This window comes from Ascaphus truei, chromosome 13 (assembly GCF_040206685.1).
Source record: "Ascaphus truei isolate aAscTru1 chromosome 13, aAscTru1.hap1, whole genome shotgun sequence".
NCBI lineage: Eukaryota > Metazoa > Chordata > Amphibia > Anura > Ascaphidae > Ascaphus > Ascaphus truei.
Genome location: NC_134495.1, coordinates 8,055,682 through 8,075,503, shown reverse-complemented (window position 1 = coordinate 8,075,503; position 19,822 = coordinate 8,055,682). Strand labels below are relative to the sequence as shown.

General features: G+C 54.4%; 1 protein-coding gene across 11 annotated transcripts in view; it reads left to right on the top strand.

Annotated features, from left to right (window-relative positions):
• Positions 1-19,822, top strand: part of PITPNM2 (phosphatidylinositol transfer protein membrane associated 2) — a 206,790-nt gene that overhangs the window by 18,493 nt on the left and 168,475 nt on the right. The window lies entirely within an intron of this gene.

The following is a 19,822-nucleotide window of genomic DNA, read 5'->3' as shown; positions in this document are numbered from 1 at the left end:
TGTGTGAGGGTGGGTAACAAAGATCAGTATAGCCATGTGTGAGGGTGGGTAACACGGATCAGTATAGCCGTGTGTGAGGGTGGGTAACGCGGATCAGTATAGCCGTGTGTGAGGGTGGGTAACGCGGATCAGTATAGCCGTGTGTGAGGGTGGGTAACACAGATCAGTATAGCCGTGTGTGAGGGTGGGTAACACAGATCAGTATAGACGTGTGTGAGGGTGGGTAACGCGGATCAGTATAGCCGTGTGTGAGGGTGGGTAACGCGGATCAGTATAGCTGTGTGTGAGGGTGGGTAACACAGATCAGTATAGCCGTGTGTGAGGGTGGGTAACACAGATCAGTATAGCCGTGTGTGAGGGTGGGTAACGCGGATCAGTATAGCCGTGTGTGAGGGTGGGAAACGCGGATCAGTATAGCTGTGTGAGAGTGGGTAACGCGGATCAGTATAGCCGTGTGTGAGGGTGGGTAACGCGGATCAGTATAGCTGTGTGAGAGTAACATAACACAGGGGCTCGGTAATGATTGATGCCTTGTTGCTGGAATGCAAACCCCGTTTAGTAGACACGAGATTATTCCGTAACTGCGCACGTGTGCGCTGTTCCTCCACGCACTGCAATCATCACTGGCATCAAAGGAGTTAATAAAACCGCCATCTTATCTTTAGCCGTAGTTACCGCTGTGGATGCGGGCGCTTAAATTACAACCTGGAGTTGGCAGAAATAAACCAAATAAAAAACCTGGATTTAGCATTTTCAGTTTTGGGGTCTGTGAGGGGTTGTGGGTTTTCGGGAGATAATTGGGGGGGGCCGCTCTTCCCTGCAACGTGAGCACGCTGTGTGAATGAGCAGCGCGTTATTTGGGTTAGCAGTTGGTATATAGGAGATTTATAGGGGCTCGTAGTGGTAACGGTAATTGGGCAGTAATTCACAGCGGAGAAGGCCTTTCTTAGAATAGAACATTGTAATTAAAAGTAATTTGCAGTTGATACCCTGCAATGCTTTCTACGCGTGGTCCAGGAGTATATTCCAAGAGCAAAGCGAGGCGGCTACAGACCCCCTATTTTTCTTACCGCAGGGGTGGCCAAAACCAGTCCTCAAGGGCCGTCAACAGGTCAGGATTTAAAAATGTCCCTGCTTCAGCACAGGTGGCTCACGTCAGAATGACAGCACTATCTGTGCTGAAGCAGAGAGATCCTGAAAACCAGACCTGTTGGTGGCCCTTGCGGGCTGGAGTTGACCCCTCCTGATAGTGTAGTACTGTATGTCACTGCAGAGTATTGTTTTGTATGAGGAATAATAGCAGTGGCTGATGGATGGTTGGTTGTATTTACAAACACAGATGATCACTTTTTATTTCTAAACCTGTATCCCACTTAATTGTTCATTTATAACAGAACGACTCCCATTCTATTCTAGCTGAAATGGTTGTTTTTAAAACACAGCTTTGCCTCTATATATGGGGGTTTATATAAATATTTCTTCAGACCTACTGTAGGTTTAGTCATCAAAATGTGCGCAGGCTTTTCCCCGCGGGGTAATGAGATGCCAGCTTCCCACCGAGCAGCGAAACCAGAGGGTACTGGGTAATTTATTGAATGAGATGCCAATCGCGCCAAAGTCCTCTCTCTTTTATACAGTCGCAGTAATGAATGTAACGGTGTCTGCACTACCAGAAAGGGCGCAATAAGTGGCTTGTTCCCTTATCAGACCTTTTTACCGGGACTGCATAGTTTACGGTAGACGTCTTTTGTATCCCACAAGGTTCCTTTTCGGTTTTTATTGGACCTAGAAAATAAGGTGTCGGCGCGGCTGCTAATTTGGCTTTGTACCTTGTCAGTGGGTTTTGGAATTCTTTATTTAATAAGTAACGGTGTACAATACGTAGGTACGGTATTCGGGATCATTATAGAGCACAGTTTCTCAACGCCAGTCCTCAAGCCCCCCCAAAAGGTCAGGTTTTCAGGATATCCCAGCTTCAGCACAGGTGGCTCAACCAGTGGCTCAGTGTGCTGAAGCAGGGATATCCTGAAAACCTGACCCGTTGGTAGGTCTTGAGGACTGGAGTTGAGCCCCCTGTTATAGAGAATAGTGGAGTGTAAGGCTGTGTTTATCCCGAAAAACACGCGTGGCGCTGCGCCACAACAAAGCGCTCATACCGATGGGGGCGGTCGCGGCGCACGCCGTACTGCAAAGTGGACGGCAGAGGAAGAGACTCCGATATTAGTTTTTCACTGGCGACGGCCGTGTCACGTGAGCGGTTCAGCCAATGAGGGCGAACCACTAGTGGCCACGCCTCTGCCACGCTTCCTCTGCTCTGTCTCCCCGGTATAATCAGGATGCCGCTCGGCGGCAGCGCTGGGTGACATCACAGAATAGCGCTGCCGCCTTGCAGGACTTGGTATAATCTCAGCCTAGGCCGAGCTCACGGTGGCGGCGTCGCTACGTGCGCGCGCTTGCGTCCGCGCACACTTCCGGGACTCTTACCTGATTCCCTATGGTAGTTCCTCAACTGCCCGCGGCGCTGTGCGCGTCGACGCTGCTACATTTTGCCGCCACAACTCAAATTGAGATTTCAGGCTGCAATCGCGTGACGTCAGCGTCACGTGAGCTGGTTCAGCCAATGAGGGCGAACCAGCTCCGTGATGCGTTCGCGACGCCCCACCCTGATCGCCTCCCCAATCGCCTCCCCAATCTCCTGCAGCTAGCGCTCGCGTCTCTGGGGCTACAGGAGTGCCCGCGCCGCCACCATGAGCTCGGCCTAAGACACATACGCGGTGCGGGAAAGATATAGATATATATATATATATATATATATATATATATATACATACATACATACATACATACATACATACATACATACATACATACATACATACATACATACACACACACACCGCGTTTAGGCCACGTCGGCTCTGAAAGAGTTACATTTTCCGACTTTACTGACTCTTATCAAACGCTATTAACTTAAATCCATTTACTTTTACACTGCTGCTGATAACTGTTTATGATCATTGCTATCTTATCTGGGTGTAATTGTTGCAGCCAGCTCCCTTACTGAAGGGACAGCTCGTTAGAGGTGTAAGGCGTGTGATAGAGCGCGCGCGCGCGGCACTTAGAATTGGCTGTGTCCAGGCCTGACGCTCTATACTTCGGCAGCGCGCACGCTCGGCAGTGAGCGTTAAGCCGGCAGATCGGGGGAAAGACCTGGAAAGAATCTTTTGGCGCTGCTGCCATTGCACGTCACGCTCTTTAGCCAATCACAGGGAGGCTGCAATACAGATTGAGAAACACTAGCCGAATTGCGCATAGGTGCGTTCCTATGTCTCCATTAAAATTACAACTATTTGAATAATTTAAAGTTTTAAAAACCACAATACACTTTTTTAATGTTTTTTTTATACACAAACACGCCACCGCTTACAACTATATAAACTAAACGCGCGCGCCACGTGCATGCGCAATGCCGTGCGCGCCCACACGCTCACCAGCGTCAACTATAAAACATGCCTAATACAGCAGCAGCCTGCTCCTGTACTGAGGTACAGTCAGTTAGAGGTGTAATACAGCAGCAGCCTGCTCCTGTACTGAGGTACAGTCAGTTAGAGGTGTAATACAGCAGCAGCCTGCTCCTGTACTGAGGTACAGTCAGAGGTGTAATACAACAGCAGCCTGCTCCTGTACTGAGGTACAGTCAGTTAGAGGTGTAATACAGCAGCAGCCTGCTCCTGTACTGAGGTACAGTCAGTTAGAGGTGTAATACAGCAGCAGTCTGCTCATGTACTGAGGTACAGTCAGTCAGAGGTGTAATACAGCAGAAGCCTGCTCCTGTACTGAGGTACAGTCAGAGGTGTAATACAGCAGCAGCCTGCTCCTGTACTGAGGTACAGTCAGAGGTGTAATACAGCAGCAGCCTGCTCCTGTACTGAGGTACAGTCAGAGGTGTAATACAGCAGCAGCCTGCTCCTGTACTGAGGTACAGTTAGAGGTGTAATACAGCAGCAGCCTGCTCCTGTACTGAGGTACAGTCGGTCAGAGGTGTAATACAGCAGCAGTCTGCTCCGGTACTGAGGTACAGTCAGAGGTGTAATACAGCAGCAGCCTGCTCCTGTACTGAGGTACAGTCAGAGGTGTAATACAGCAGCAGCCTGCTCCTGTACTGAGGTACAGTCATTTAGAGGTGTAATACAGCAGCAGCCTGCTCCTGTACTGAGGTACAGTCAGTTAGAGGTGTAATACAGCAGCAGCCTGCTCCTGTACTGAGGTACAGTCAGAGGTGTAATACAGCAGCAGCCTGCTCCTGTACTGAGGTACAGTCAGTTAGAGGTGTAATACAGCAGCAGCCTGCTCCTGTACTGAGGTACAGTCAGAGGTGTAATACAGCAGCAGCCTGCTCCTGTACTGAGGTACAGTCAGTCAGAGGTGTAATACAGCAGCAGCCTGCTCCTGTACTGAGGTACAGTCAGAGGTGTAATACAGCAGCAGCCTGCTCCTGTACTGAGGTACAGTCAGTCAGAGGTGTAATACAGCAGCAGCCTGCTCCTGTACTGAGGTACAGTCAGAGGTGTAATACAGCAGCAGCCTGCTCCTGTACTGAGGTACAGTCATTTAGAGGTGTAATACAGCAGCAGCCTGCTCCTGTACTGAGGTACAGTCAGAGGTGTAATACAGCAGCAGCCTGCTCCTGTACTAAGGTACAGTCAGTTAGAGGTGTAATACAGCAGCAGCCTGCTCCTGTACTGAGGTACAGTCAGAGGTGTAATACAGCAGCAGCCTGCTCCTGTACTGAGGTACAGTCAGAGGTGTAATACAGCAGCAACCTGCTCCTGTACTGAGGTACAGTCAGAGGTGTAATACAGCAGCAGCCTGCTCCTGTACTGAGGTACAGTCAGAGGTGTAATACAGCAGCAGCCTGCTCCTGTACTGAGGTACAGTTAGAGGTGTAATACAGCAGCAGCCTGCTCCTGTACTGAGGTACAGTCAGTTAATACATCAGCAGCCTGCTCCTGTACTGAGGTACAGTCAGTCAGAGGTGTAATACAGCAGCAGCCTGCTCCTGTACTGAGGTAGAGTCAGAGGTGTAATACAGCAGCAGCCTGCTCCTGTACTGAGGTACAGTCAGTCAGAGGTGTAATACAGCAGCAGCCTGCTCCTGTACTGAGGTACAGTCAGTTAGAGGTGTAATACAGCAGCAGCCTGCTCCTGTACTGAGGTACAGTCAGTTAGAGGTGTAATACATCAGCAGCCTGCTCCTGTACTGAGGTACAGTCAGTTAGAGGTGTAATACATCAGCAGCCTGCTCCTGTACTGAGGTACAGTCAGTTAGAGGTGTAATACAGCAGCAGCCTGCTCCTGTACTGAGGTACAGTCAGAGGTGTAATACAGCAGCAGCCTGCTCCTGTACTGAGGTACAGTCAGTTAGAGGTGTAATACAGCAGCAGCCTGCTCCTGTACTGAGGTACAGTCAGAGGTGTAATACAGCAGCAGCCTGCTCCTGTACTGAGGTACAGTCAGAGGTGTAATACAGCAGCAGCCTGCTCCTGTACTGAGGTACAGTCAGAGGTGTAATACAGCAGCAGCCTGCTCCTGTACTGAGGTACAGTCAGAGGTGTAATACAGCAGCAGTCTGCTCCTGTACTGAGGTACAGTTAGAGGTGTAATACAGCAGCAGCCTGCTCCTGTACTGAGGTACAGTCAGAGGTGTAATACAGCAGCAGCCTGCTCCTGTACTGAGGTACAGTCAGAGGTGTAATACAGCAGCAGCCTGCTCCTGTACTGAGGTACAGTCAGTCAGAGGTGTAATACAGCAGCAGCCTGCTCCTGTACTGAGGTACAGTCAGAGGTGTAATACAGCAGCAGCCTGCTCCTGTACTGAGGTACAGTCAGTCAGAGGTGTAATACAGCAGCAGCCTGCTCCTGTACTGAGGTACAGTCAGTCAGAGGTGTAATACATCAGCAGCCTGCTCCTGTACTGAGGTACAGTCAGTTAGAGGTGTAATACATCAGCAGCCTGCTCCTGTACTGAGGTACAGTCAGTTAGAGGTGTAATACAGCAGCAGCCTGCTCCTGTACTGAGGTACAGTCAGAGGTGTAATACAGCAGCAGCAGCCTGCTCCTGTACTGAGGTACAGTCAGAGGTGTAATACAGCAGCAGCAGCCTGCTCCTGTACTGAGGTACAGTCAGAGGTGTAATACAGCAGCAGCAGCCTGCTCCTGTACTGAGGTACAGTCAGAGGTGTAATACATCAGCAGCCTGCTCCTGTACTGAGGCACAGTCAGTCAGAGGTGTAATACAGCAGCAGCCTGCTCCTGTACTGAGGTACAGTCAGTTAGAGGTGTAATACAGCAGCAGCCTGCTCCGGTACTGAGGTACAGTCAGAGGTGTAATACAGCAGAAGCCTGCTCCTGTACTGAGGTACAGTCAGAGGTGTAATACAGCAGCAGCCTGCTTCTGTACTGAGGTACAGTCAGAGGTGTAATACAGCAGAAGCCTGCTCCTGTACTGAGGTACAGTCAGAGGTGTAATACAGCAGCAGCCTGCTCCTGTACTGAGGTACAGTCAGAGGTGTAATACAGCAGCAGCCTGCTCCTGTACTGAGGTACAGTCAGTTAGAGGTGTAATACAGCAGCAGCCTGCTCCTGTACTGAGGTACAGTCAGAGGTGTAATACAGCAGCAGCCTGCTCCTGTACTGAGGTACAGTTAGAGGTGTAATACAGCAGCAGCCTGCTCCTGTACTGAGGTACAGTCAGAGGTGTAATACAGCAGCAGCCTGCTCCTGTACTGAGGTACAGTCAGTCAGAGGTGTAATACAGCAGCAGCCTGCTCCTGTACTGAGGTACAGTCAGAGGTGTAATACAGCAGCAGCCTGCTCCTGTACTGAGGTACAGTCAGAGGTGTAATACAGCAGCAGCCTGCTCCTGTACTGAGGTACAGTCAGTCAGAGGTGTAATACAGCAGCAGCCTGCTCCGGTACTGAGGTACAGTCAGAGGTGTAATACAGCAGCAGCCTGCTCCTGTACTGAGGTACAGTCAGTCAGAGGTGTAATACAGCAGCAGCCTGCTCCTGTACTGAGGTACAGTCAGAGGTGTAATACAGCAGCAGCCTGCTCCTGTACTGAGGTACAGTCAGAGGTGTAATACAGCAGCAGTCTGCTCCTGTACTGAGGTACAGTCAGTCAGAGGTGTAATACAGCAGCAGCCTGCTCCTGTACTGAGGTACAGTCAGTCAGAGGTGTAATACAGCAGCAGCAGCCTGCTCCTGTACTGAGGTACAGTCAGTCAGAGGTGTAATACAGCAGCAGCCTGCTCCTGTACTGAGGTACAGTCAGTCAGAGGTGTAATACAGCAGCAGCCTGCCCTATCTGCCATTTTCCCGCCGCCCCCTTTAAAATCCTTTCCTTTAAGAGACTTGCACTTTCCAAAGCGTTTTTTTTTTATTCTTAATATCCCATGCTTTATGCAGGAGACATAAGTCTGAGTGTGACCACAGGATATCCCCGCTTCAGCACAGGTGGCTGAATCAGTCTGTGTATGACCACACGTCTCAGCATTTTATTTTCCGTAAAGAAAATGAACATAAAAAAAAAAAATATATATATACACTGATCTCTTTTCCCAGCGGTGTTACAATGGATACTCTTACATCACTAACATTCAGGGACCATTTAACACCTTAAGTCATAAACTGCATACAGCACAGGGGGGAGGGATAGGCTTCAGTCACAGATACATTCCAGGATGCGCTGTTTTTAAGTTAAACCTTTCTTGCTTTATTCATTGTAACATCGCCGGAAGAAGAGATCAGTGTATCGCGAACGCTCGCACAAATAAAAGCATTTAGTTAGCCACAGGACGGTATCATCTATTCGTTTTTGATTATTAAGCTCGGCTAACACGGTACAGATACATATCTATCAGATACATCTATATCTATCAGATATATCTATATCTATCAGATACATATCTATCCTACCTATCCTATCCTGTCTATCCAGTCTACCCTATCTCCCTTCCTCCTAGGTGCGATTTAGAGGGTCTCCAGCTGACCCGTGGGATTTCAGCACTGGCAGACTCCGGCCGGTTACGGGATCGCTTCTCGCCCTTCCTAATGCTGTTTTTCTTTTAAAAATCTGATGTTTCGAAGCGTTGGAATTATTAAGTGGATGGGATTGGGGGGGGGGGGGGGTCAGGATATCCCCGCTTCAGCACAGGTGGCTCAATCAGTGGCTCAGTCTTTGATTGTGCCACCTGTGCTGAAGCTGGGATATCCTTTAAAACCTGGCCTGTTGGTGGCCCTTGAGGACTGGAGTTACCTGTAATAATCTGTAGACGGACAGATAGCAATGTCCACATCAATCGCGATTCGGAGCTGACGTCTTGTCACTTAAAGCAGCCATAGCTGGGGACCATACGCACAGGTGAGGGGGGGCATTGCTGCTTTTATGGGGGCTCTATAGAAATTGGACGCTGACCTCAGCCATCCAACATCAGCGGCCTTATACAATCCGTAAAGGGAGGGGGGAGATCCTTGTGGGAGGGGGGATCCTTGTGGGAGGGGGGGATCCTTGTGTCAGAGTGGGAGGGCGGGATCCTTGTGTCAGAGTGGGAGGAGAGGGATCCTTGTGTCAGAGTGGGAGGGGAGGAGGGGGATCCTTGTGTCAGAGTGGGAGGGGGGATCCTTGTGTCAGAGTGGGAGGGGAGAGGGATCCTTGTGTCAGAGTGGGAGGGGAGAAGGGATCCTTGTGTCAGTGGGAGGAGGGGGATCCTTGTGTCAGAGTGGGAGGAGAGGGATCCTTGTGTCAGAGTGGGAGGGGAGAAGGGATCCTTGTGTCAGTGGGAGGAGGGGGATCCTTGTGTCAGAGTGGGAGGGGAGAGGGATCCTTGTGTCAGTGGGAGGAGGGGGATCCTTGTGTCAGTGGGAGGGGGGGAGGGGAGGATCCTTGTGTCAGAGTGGGAGGGGGGATCCTTGTGTCAGAGTGGGAGGGGGGAGAGGGGAGGATCTTTGTGTCGGGGAGGGTGGGGGATTGGCAAACAGGACCAGAGCAGGAGATACAGGAAGGCTCATTAGTGACTGATGAGAGATTTCTGTAGAAAGCAGACCGCGGCCGCAGCTCCCATCTGTCCTGCATCTCAGGAAGGATATTCTGTACCTTAGTTCCTGTTTACCCCCACACTGCTGTAACCCTATGTAAATGAGTGCCGAGTAAAACAACCGTTTAACCCATTTTGTCCCAGGTTAGAATGGGGGGGGGGAGGGGGTTGTATTTTTGAGAGATCACTAAGCAAAATGTGTCTGTTGAATCTGTATTGGATATATTTTGGTGTGGCTGTGTATGGGGGAGATTTGTTCCATGTTACGCTGATAGGCATATTATTAATAATAATAATAATATTAAGAATAATAATAATATAAATAATAGCATGCTCTTATGATTACAGTCTCATCAGCAACATTTCTGCCCCTTCTATGTAGCAAAAATACTGCTAAAAAAACTTATTTAAATGGTACAAAAAGAAAGCAGGACAGGTGCGGTAACCCTTACTTAATAGCGGCAGCAGCTGTTATGAAATTGTTAACACACTGTTTTCAATATATTTGCCGGACATAATATCGTACAGCATAAAACACAAAAAGGGGGGGGGACACCGCGTACAGCATAAAACACAAAAAGGGGGGGACACACCGCGTACAGCATAAAACACAAAGTGAAATAATACAGGGGGGGGGGGGGAAATGTGGTCACCATGGGCAGCTCAGTAGGAACAGACCTCCAAAAATCCGGGAGGGGTACCCCACCTTTAGGCACTTGGGCCAGGCAATCATCTTCTTAGGGGACGACACACTGCGTACAGTGAGTGGGGGGACGACACACCGCGTACAGTGAGTGGGGGGACACACACCACGTACAGTGAGCGTGGGGGACACACACTGCGTACAGTGAGTGGGGGGACGACACACCGCGTACAGTGAGTGGGGGGACACACACCACGTACAGTGAGCGTGGGGGACACACACCGCGTGCACTGAGCGGGGACACACCGCGTGCAGTGAGCGGGGACACACCGCGTGGAGTGAGCGGGAACACACCGCGTGCAGTGAGCGGGGGTGGGACACACCGCGTGCAGTGAGCGGGGGTGCAGTGAGCGGGGGTGGGACACACCGCGTGCAGTGAGCGGGGACACACCGCGTGGAGTGAGCGGGGACACACCGCGTGCAGTGAGCGGGGGTGGGACACACCGCGTGCAGTGAGCGGGGGTGCAGTGAGCGGGGGTGGGACACACCGCGTGCAGTGAGCGGGGGTGCAGTGAGCGGGGGTGGGACACACCGCGTGCAGTGAGCGGGGACACACCGCGTGGAGTGAGCGGGGACACACCGCGTGCAGTGAGCGGGGGTGGGACACACCGCGTGCAGTGAGCGGGGGTGCAGTGAGCGGGGGTGGGACACACCGCGTGCAGTGAGCGGAGGTGCAGTGAGTGGGGGTGGGACACCACGTGCAGTGAGCGGGGACACACACCGCGTGCTGTGAGCGGGGTTGCAGTGAGCGGGGGTGGGACGCACCCCGCGCAGTGAGCGGGGGTGGGACGCACCGCGTGCAGTGAACGGGGGTGCAGTGAGCGGGGGTGGGACGCACCGCGTGCAGTGAGCGGGGGTGCAGTGAGCGGGGGTGGGACACAACGTGTGCAGTGAGCGGGGGTGGGACACACCGCGTGCAGTGAGCGGGGGTGGGACACACCGCGTGCAGTGAGCGGGGACACACACACACACCGTGTGCAGTGAGCGGGGACACACACCGCGTGCAGTGAGCGGGGGTGGGACACACCCCGTGCAGTGAGCGGGGGTGCAGTGAGCGGGGGTGGGACACACGGCGTGCAGTGAGCGGGGGTGCAGTGAGCGGGGGTGGGACACACCGCGTGCAGTGAGCGGGGGTGGGACACACCGCGTGCAGTGAGTGGGGGTGGGACACACCGCGTGCAGTGAGCGGGGGTGGGACACACCGCGTGCAGTGAGCAGGGGTGCAGTGAGCGGGGGTGGGACACACCGCGTGCAGTGAGCGGGGGTGCAGTGAGCGGGGGTGGGACACACCGCGTGCAGTGAGCGGGGGTGCAGCGAGCGGGGGTGGGACAAACCGCGTGCAGTGAGCGGGGGTGCAGTGAGCGTGGGTGGGACACACCGCGTGCAGTGAGCGGGGGTGCAGTGAGCGGGGGTGCAGTGAGCGGGGGTGCAGTGAGCGGGGGTGGGACACACCGCGTGCAGTGAGCGGGGGTGCAGTGAGCGGGGGTGGGACACACCGCGTGCAGTGAGCGGGGGTGCAGTGAGCGGGGGTGGGACACACCGCGTGCAGTGAGCGGGGGCGCAGTGAGAGGGGTTGGGACACCGCGTGCAGTGAGCGGGGGTGCAGTGAGCGGGGGTGGGACACCGCGTGCAGTGAGCGGGGGTGCAGTGAGCGGGGGTGCAGTGAGCGGGGGTGCAGTGAGCGGGGGTGCAGTGAGCGGGGGTGCAGTGAGCGGGGGTGCAGTGAGCGGGGGTGCAGTGAGCGGGGGTGGGACACACCGCGTGCAGTGAGCGGGGGTGCAGTGAGCGGGGGTGCAGTGAGCGGGGGTGGGACACCGCGTGCAGTGAGCGGGGGTGCAGTGAGCGGGGGTGGGACACACTGCGTGCAGTGAGCGGGGGAGCAGTGAGCGGGGGTGCAGTGAGCGGGGGTGGGACACCGCGTGCAGTGAGCGGGGGTGCAGTGAGCGGGGGTGGGACACACTGCGTGCAGTGAGCGGGGGAGCAGTGAGCGGGGGTGGGACACACCGCGTGCAGTGAGCGGGGGTGCAGTGAGCGGGGGTGCAGTGAGCGGGGGTGGGACACACCGCGTGCAGTGAGCGGGGGTGCAGTGAGCGGGGGTGCAGTGAGCGGGGGTGCAGTGAGCGGGGGTGGGACACACCGCGTGCAGTGAGCGGGGGTGCATTGAGCGGGGGTGCAGTGAGCGGGGGTGCAGTGAGCGGGGGTGGGACACACCGCGTGCAGTGAGCGGGGGTGCAGTGAGCGGGGGTGGGACACACCGCGTGCAGTGAGCGGGGGTGCATTGAGCGGGGGTGCAGTGAGCGGGGGTGGGACACACCGCGTGCAGTGAGCGGGGGTGCAGTGAGCGGGGGTGCAGTGAGCGGGGGTGGGACACACCGCGTGCAGTGAGCGGGGGTGCAGTGAGCGGGGGTGCAGTGAGCGGGGGTGCAGTGAGCGGGGGTGCAGTGAGCGGGGGTGGGACACACCGCGTGCAGTGAGCGGGGGTGCAGTGAGCGGGGGTGGGACACACCGCGTGCAGTGAGCGGGGGTGCAGTGAGCGGGGGTGCAGTGAGCGGGGGTGCAGTGAGCGGGGGTGCAGTGAGCGGGGGTGCAGTGAGCGGGGGTGGGACACACCGCGTGCAGTGAGCGGGGGTGCAGTGAGCGGGGGTGCAGTGAGCGGGGGTGGGACACCGCGTGCAGTGAGCGGGGGTGCAGTGAGCGGGGGTGGGACACACTGCGTGCAGTGAGCGGGGGAGCAGTGAGCGGGGGTGCAGTGAGCGGGGGTGGGACACCGCGTGCAGTGAGCGGGGGTGCAGTGAGCGGGGGTGGGACACACTGCGTGCAGTGAGCGGGGGAGCAGTGAGCGGGGGTGGGACACACCGCGTGCAGTGAGCGGGGGTGCAGTGAGCGGGGGTGCAGTGAGCGGGGGTGGGACACACCGCGTGCAGTGAGCGGGGGTGCAGTGAGCGGGGGTGCAGTGAGCGGGGGTGCAGTGAGCGGGGGTGGGACACACCGCGTGCAGTGAGCGGGGGTGCATTGAGCGGGGGTGCAGTGAGCGGGGGTGCAGTGAGCGGGGGTGGGACACACCGCGTGCAGTGAGCGGGGGTGCAGTGAGCGGGGGTGCAGTGAGCGGGGGTGGGACACACCGCGTGCAGTGAGCGGGGGTGCATTGAGCGGGGGTGCAGTGAGCGGGGGTGGGACACACCGCGTGCAGTGAGCGGGGGTGCAGTGAGCGGGGGTGCAGTGAGCGGGGGTGGGACACACCGCGTGCAGTGAGCGGGGGTGCAGTGAGCGGGGGTGCAGTGAGCGGGGGTGCAGTGAGCGGGGGTGCAGTGAGCGGGGGTGGGACACACCGCGTGCAGTGAGCGGGGGTGCAGTGAGCGGGGGTGGGACACACCGCGTGCAGTGAGCGGGGGTGCAGTGAGCGGGGGTGCAGTGAGCGGGGGTGCAGTGAGCGGGGGTGCAGTGAGCGGGGGTGCAGTGAGCGGGGGTGGGACACACCGCGTGCAGTGAGCGGGGGTGCAGTGAGCGGGGGTGGGACACACCGCGTGCAGTGAGCGGGGGTGCAGTGAGCGGGGGTGCAGTGAGCGGGGGTGGGACACCGCGTGCAGTGAGCGGGGGTGCAGTGAGCGGGGGTGCAGTGAGCGGGGGTGGGACACCGCGTGCAGTGAGCGGGGGTGCAGTGAGCGGGGGTGCAGTGAGCGGGGGTGCAGTGAGCGGGGGTGGGACACCGCGTGCAGTGAGCGGGGGTGCAGTGAGCGGGGGTGGGACACCGCGTGCAGTGAGCGGGGGTGCAGTGAGCGGGGGTGGGACACACCGCGTGCAGTGAGCGGGGGTGGGACACCACGTGCAGTGAGCGGGGGTGCAGTGAGCGGGGGTGCAGTGAGCGGGGGTGGGACACACCGCGTGCAGTGAGCGGGGGTGGGACACCACGTGCAGTGAGCGGGGGTGCAGTGAGCGGGGGTGCAGTGAGCGGGGGTGGGACACACCGCGTGCAGTGAGCGGGGGTGGGACACCACGTGCAGTGAGCGGGGGTGCAGTGAGCGGGGGTGCAGTGAGCGGGGGTGGGACACACCGCGTGCAGTGAGCGGGGGTGGGACACCACGTGCAGTGAGCGGGGGTGCAGTGAGCGGGGGTGCAGTGAGCGGGGGTGGGACACCGCGTGCAGTGAGCGGGGGTGCAGTGAGCGGGGGTGCAGTGAGCGGGGGTGGGACACCGCGTGCAGTGAGCGGGGGTGCAGTGAGCGGGGGTGCAGTGAGCGGGGGTGCAGTGAGCGGGGGTGGGACACACCGCGTGCAGTGAGCGGGGGTGGGACACCGCGTGCAGTGAGCGGGGGTGCAGTGAGCGGGGGTGGGACACCGCGTGCAGTGAGCGGGGGTGGGACACCGCGTGCAGTGAGCGGGGGTGGGACACCGCGTGCAGTGAGCAGTCTGCTTCCATTTATGACGCTGTCCAGGATCTGTTCGGGAAATATTCTGCAACATCTTTGCAAACATCATGCTCCCGTCTCTGCCTCCCGAACCCAGTGTGATGCTAAGGCTGAGTTCAGGGTGCCAGAGACAGGAGTTGGAGGGCGGGCGTTCGCGTGTGCGAGCGTCTGCTGGGCGATGTGTGCACATCCTCCCCCAGCAAACCTTTTCAAGCTTTCAGGAGGCGGGGAGGAGGCGGGGCGACAGGCAGCAGCTTGGGGATCGGTGTTGCTGTGTTGAAATCATTTTCAAGAATGATTTCATTGGCTGCCGAGGTCCCAGTGACGCTGCTGCAGCTTCAAAAAACAACTTGGGTTGTTAATCGAAACTGTAGCCAGCGTCAACTCCGTACTTCAGCGACAGGGCAGCTGCTACCCTGACAACCGCTATTCAGTTGAAACAATTTGTATCTAACGTCCGCCTGCACGTAAGCACGCCCCCCCCTCCGAAGCCGGCACCCTGAACGAGGCCTAAGTCTGGGGTTAGATCTGCCGCTCCCTCTTTCGCCAGCCAGGGACCCCATATTAAGGACGCAGTGATCCACACTATGAGACAGACCCAACGTTTAATAGCTGCTAACTCCGGACATGTCTGGGGTTTTCTCCAGCTCGCACCGGTGCAGCATCGGGTCCCTAGAAGTATAGGTAAAATTCAGTGTTTGGGCATCTTAGGGTTCTGTAAATAAAGCATTTGCACGCACAAAGTATTTAGGAATAATATACAAAGGTGGAGAATCTGCACTGAACCACAACCCCCTGGTCACTGCAGTGAGTGAGTCCCCTTCCTGCTGCTTTGTAATACATTGCAGGTCCCCGTAGCAGGAACAAGGGTTACAGCAGGGGGAAAAGCCCATTTGTGCCCTTCTCTTGCCTTTTCATCCTCTGCTGCTCCCCTGCTTGTACCTCTAATGAAGCGATCAGTTTGGGAGGCTGAAGGCCAAGCACGGACCCATAACCTTGCTAAATTGGGTCACTAATGAAGAGTGACAGTCGGGTTTGGCGAGTCCCAGCATGGAGATGGAAGCCGTGTGTTTTTAATCCGTTCCCTTGTCCCGTGGACATTATCGCCCCGCGTCACAGCCAAGGCAGCGTTGGAAATTCTCGCCGGCACGTTGGAAGACGTCTCCTAGGGACCGTGAAATAAGAGCACGTCTTTGAGGCTGGCGCCAAAAAAAAAAGTCGCCTCCTTTTGAACTCTTCCAAGTGTCGGCATCAGAGTCCCACGGCACGTCGTGACCACGTGACGTCACCGGATCTGGAAACGGAAGAGGGGGCACCGTCCTCTTTCCTGCGCGACGGGTCTCGCTTCATGAAAAGTGAGCTATGAAAGTCCATGACGTCAGTGACGACATCCTGGGGTACTCGCAGGGTTAATGTGTAGTTCTGCATAGGACCAAAGAGAACTGGTTCCAGAGGTCTGTGTAGCGCAGGGGCGGCCAACTCCAGTCCTCAAGGGCCACCAACAGGTCAGGTTTTCAGGATATCCCTGCATCAGCACAGGTGGCTCAACTGAATCACTGATTGTGCCACATGTGCTGAAGCAGGGATTGATTAGCCACATGTGCTGAAACAGGGACTGATTAGCCACCTGTGCTGAAGCAAGGATATCCTGAAAACCTGACCTGTTGGTGGCCCTTGTTTCTTTGCGATTGATGTGGTAACAGACACACAGGAGTGTTTTGAAATCGGTTTTGAAAGTGGAAAGCGGTTTCCTTGTTTTCCTTTACAAAAGGAGACTGAATGTAATATGATTTGTCTCTGCGCCGATAAAGTCATTGGGCCAATACAGACCTCTCTTCTCCCAATCCTATCCAAAGTCATGGAAAAAAGTGTCCCCTCCCAACTAAGCGATTACTACACCAAGACAAATTTCCCTAGCCAATTCCAATCTGGCTTCTGTCCCAAACACTCCACCGTAACTACCCTGCTAAAAGTCTGCAATGAGATCCAGTGTGGAATGGAACGGGGACAACTCACTGGTGCAGTATTCCTAGATTTTGCAAAGGCTTTTGACACAGTTGATCATGCTATCCTGCTTGACAAGCTCCAGAGCTCTGGAATAGGGAAACATGCTTTAAACTGGTTTCTGTCCTACCTATCAGGAAGCTACCAACATGTGTCCATCTCAGGCTCTAACTCCAACCCCCTGGATATCACCTGTGGTGTCCCGCAAGGCTCTGTTCTGGGGCCCCTACTCTTCTCAGTGTTCATCAATGATCTTCCCACAGCTTGTAAGGGAGCCTCAATACACATGTATGCTGATGACACAATCTTATATACACACAGCCCTATTATCTCCGACCTTGAACACATACTTCAATCTGATTTTTTGAGACTTGCAAATTTGATTTCCCAAAACAAATTGTTTCTAAACACTGACAAGACTGTAACAATGGTATTTTGGGACCAAGGCTAAATTTCCAAAGCTTCCAATTAAGGAGCTACAGATCAGAACCAACTCTAATACTATCCTAGCCCCTGTTACTAGTTTCAGATATTTGGGCATATGGTTTGACTCCCATTTAACATTAAGGATGCACATTGATACCCTGACATCCAAAACCTATGCCAAACTAGGTGTATTTTACAGGAACAAATCCTCCTTAAGTCTGCTGGTCAGAAAGCGTATCGCACAGGAGACGCCAATGCCAATTATCGACTATGGGGACATAGTATACGGCTCGGCACCCCAAACCCACCTTAGCAAACTTGATACCCTCTACAACTCAATATGCCGTTTTGTCCTCCAATGCAACTACAACACACATCACTGCGAAATGCTCAAAGAACTAGATTGGTCATCACTTGAGTCTAGGCACAAAGTTCACCTTTCCTGTCTTGCCTTCAAATACCTTCTGGGCAAGCTACCCATCTATCTGAACAAGCTCCTCACCCCTACCACACGCAGCACTTATCACCTGAGATCCGACTCCAAAAGACTGTTCATGGTCCCAAGGCTCAACAAAGTATCCGGCCGCTCCTCCTTCTCTTACCGTGCACCCCAAAACTGGAACAGTCTACGAGAAACTCTCACATCCACCACCAGTCTAAGTTCTTTCAAAACTAAAGCTGTCTCACATTTTAATCTGGTCTGTAACTGTTACATACGCCTAGAATATATATTATCTCTTGCTGTGCATGCAAGGTATATAATGTTTAACCCTTTTCACTCGTATCTATGTATTTGTAACCATGTATTTGTCATTATAACTCTATGCCCAGGACATACTTGAAAACGAGCAGTAACTCTCAATGTATTACTTCCTGGTAACACATGTTATGAATAAATAAGTATCTATCCCAATGTCTTGTATAGCACACACAGAGCGGGCCCTGCCACTACGCCCTTTTGATCAGACTAGGGGTTTAATACAGAGACGACCCTTCGCTTTCAAGGTGTGCTGTGGAGGTCACCCACAAATATCCACTGCCCCAGCGCCAGGCTTTGTTCAGCCTCACTAGGGTTAAACCTCGCCAGAGGCGGATGCTGTATTTTTAACTTGAAATCTCAGCAGGGTAGGTAGGGTAATGGCAGGCTTTCTAGTCCCACATGTGCCCTTCAGTTCGAGAACAGACACAAAAGTAATGTCTCAAATAGTGGTGCCTGACTATATATAGATGCTGTCTAGTGCTGCAAAGGGAGTTTGTGGGGACAGGGCGTCTATCTAGTCTGAGTTATGAAGTCATCACTCTCTTTAGGTCAGTGGTGGCCAACTCAAGGGCCACCAACAGGTCAGGTTTTCAGGATATCGACTGAGCCACTGATTGAGCCACCTGTGCTGAAGCAGGGACTGATTGAGCCACCTGTGGTGCAGAAAGCATTGCCGTGTTTGTAGAGGCGAGGGGGCCACGGGTGAGAGCCAATCTGGGTCTTTAATAATTCATTCCGTGCACTCGTGGCCATTCTCGTGTCCCCGTAGTATTCTTGCCAAGAAAGCACGTGTCTGATATGAGCAGGTTGCCTTTTCTTTTAAACACCGACACACACAAACCCCCCCAAGTTTGCCTCCGTTGGATAAAGCAGCCAGATGACTCCCAGCCTTGTAGTCCGCACTCGGCTAAAGCGGCCGCAGTGAAATGAGAGTGTGGCCCGCTGCTGGGCAGATGTTCATTAAATAACGGGTCGAGACAAGCGAAACCTTGAATGCTGTTGCCGGGCAGAAATGAGCCGCATCAAATCGAGCCAACGTTTTGCCAGCCATTCCTTAGTGCAGGGGGCGGCCAACTCCAGTCCTCACGGGCCACCAACAGGTCAGGTTTTCAGGATATCCCTGCTTCAGCACAGGTGGCTCAGTCAGTGGCTGCACCACCTGTGCTGAAGCTGGGGATATCCCGAAAACCTGACCTGCCGGTGGCCCATGAAGACTGGCGTTGTCCACCCCTGCATTGGTGTTTAGTTTAACCCCTTGTTTGTATGGGATCATGCATTGCAATGCACTCTGGCAGAGAATGGGTTAAAGCATCTTTTTACGTACAGGGGAAGAAACATCTAGGGCCTCCTGCACTAAGCGCCGAAAAAATGCTTTCGGCAAGTGTTGCCGATAGGCATGATTTTGGCGATTTGCCCTCGCAGTATTCAATAAGGTCCGAATCCATGCCAATCCCTGCCGAATCACTGCGAAAGCAAAACGCCGATGAGCCGGTGATAAAAGAGCCTGGCTCCCGATAACCTGGCGATAGGCCATTTCTGCCGATATGTGTTTGCAGCAGAGAGAGACCCGCCGCTCTCTCTGCGCGAACATCGGCAAAATAAAAACATATCAAAACAACTTTTATTGATAGTGTACATGTGCAGGGGGTCTCCGGAGCTGAACCGCATTGGTTTCAGGTCCGGGGACCCCCTGCTTCCCGAGATACAGGCCCCTTAATGAGGTGCCGGTATCCCTCTGCATTTAAATGTCCCGATCACGTGACTGCGGAATGTAAACAAAGCAGAGGGATACCGGCACCCCATAAAGGGGCCTGTATCTCGGGAAGCAGGGGGTCCCCGGACCTAAAACCAAAGCGGTTCAGCTCCGGAGACCCCCGGCATCAATCACAGACAGGAAAAAGGCCTGATTTTTTCTAAGTGTCGCCCTTGCCGATGCTTCTCCCCACCAAGCTGCCTACTTTGAGTTGGCGGGACGAATTGCCGAAAAAATGGCTTTTCGAGAGTGCCGATCAGCACCGATAAGCACCGAAAACATGATCGGGGCTACTAGAATACAGCCGATTTAAAAAAGTGGCGAAAGGTGCCGAAAAGTGGCTTTATAATTTTTTATCAGGAAGAAAAAATGCAGATTTTGGCCACTTATCGGCACTTACTGAATTGCAAAGGCTTCTTTTGGCGATAAAACGCTTTTCGGCGCTTAGTGCATAGAGCCCCTAGTCTCTTCAAAACAAAGACTGCATTCTTGTCATTATACTGCGCATTTGTGTACACAATAACCCTCCCCCTCCCAGTCTCCTACATATCCCCCCCAGTAAATAGATCATAAACCAGATCCCATGTACTGTATTGAGCTTTGTTTGGTGGGAGGGGTAGAAAGTGACCACCTGGTAATACTGTGACCAGGAAAGTCTTACCCAGGTGTCCTGTAT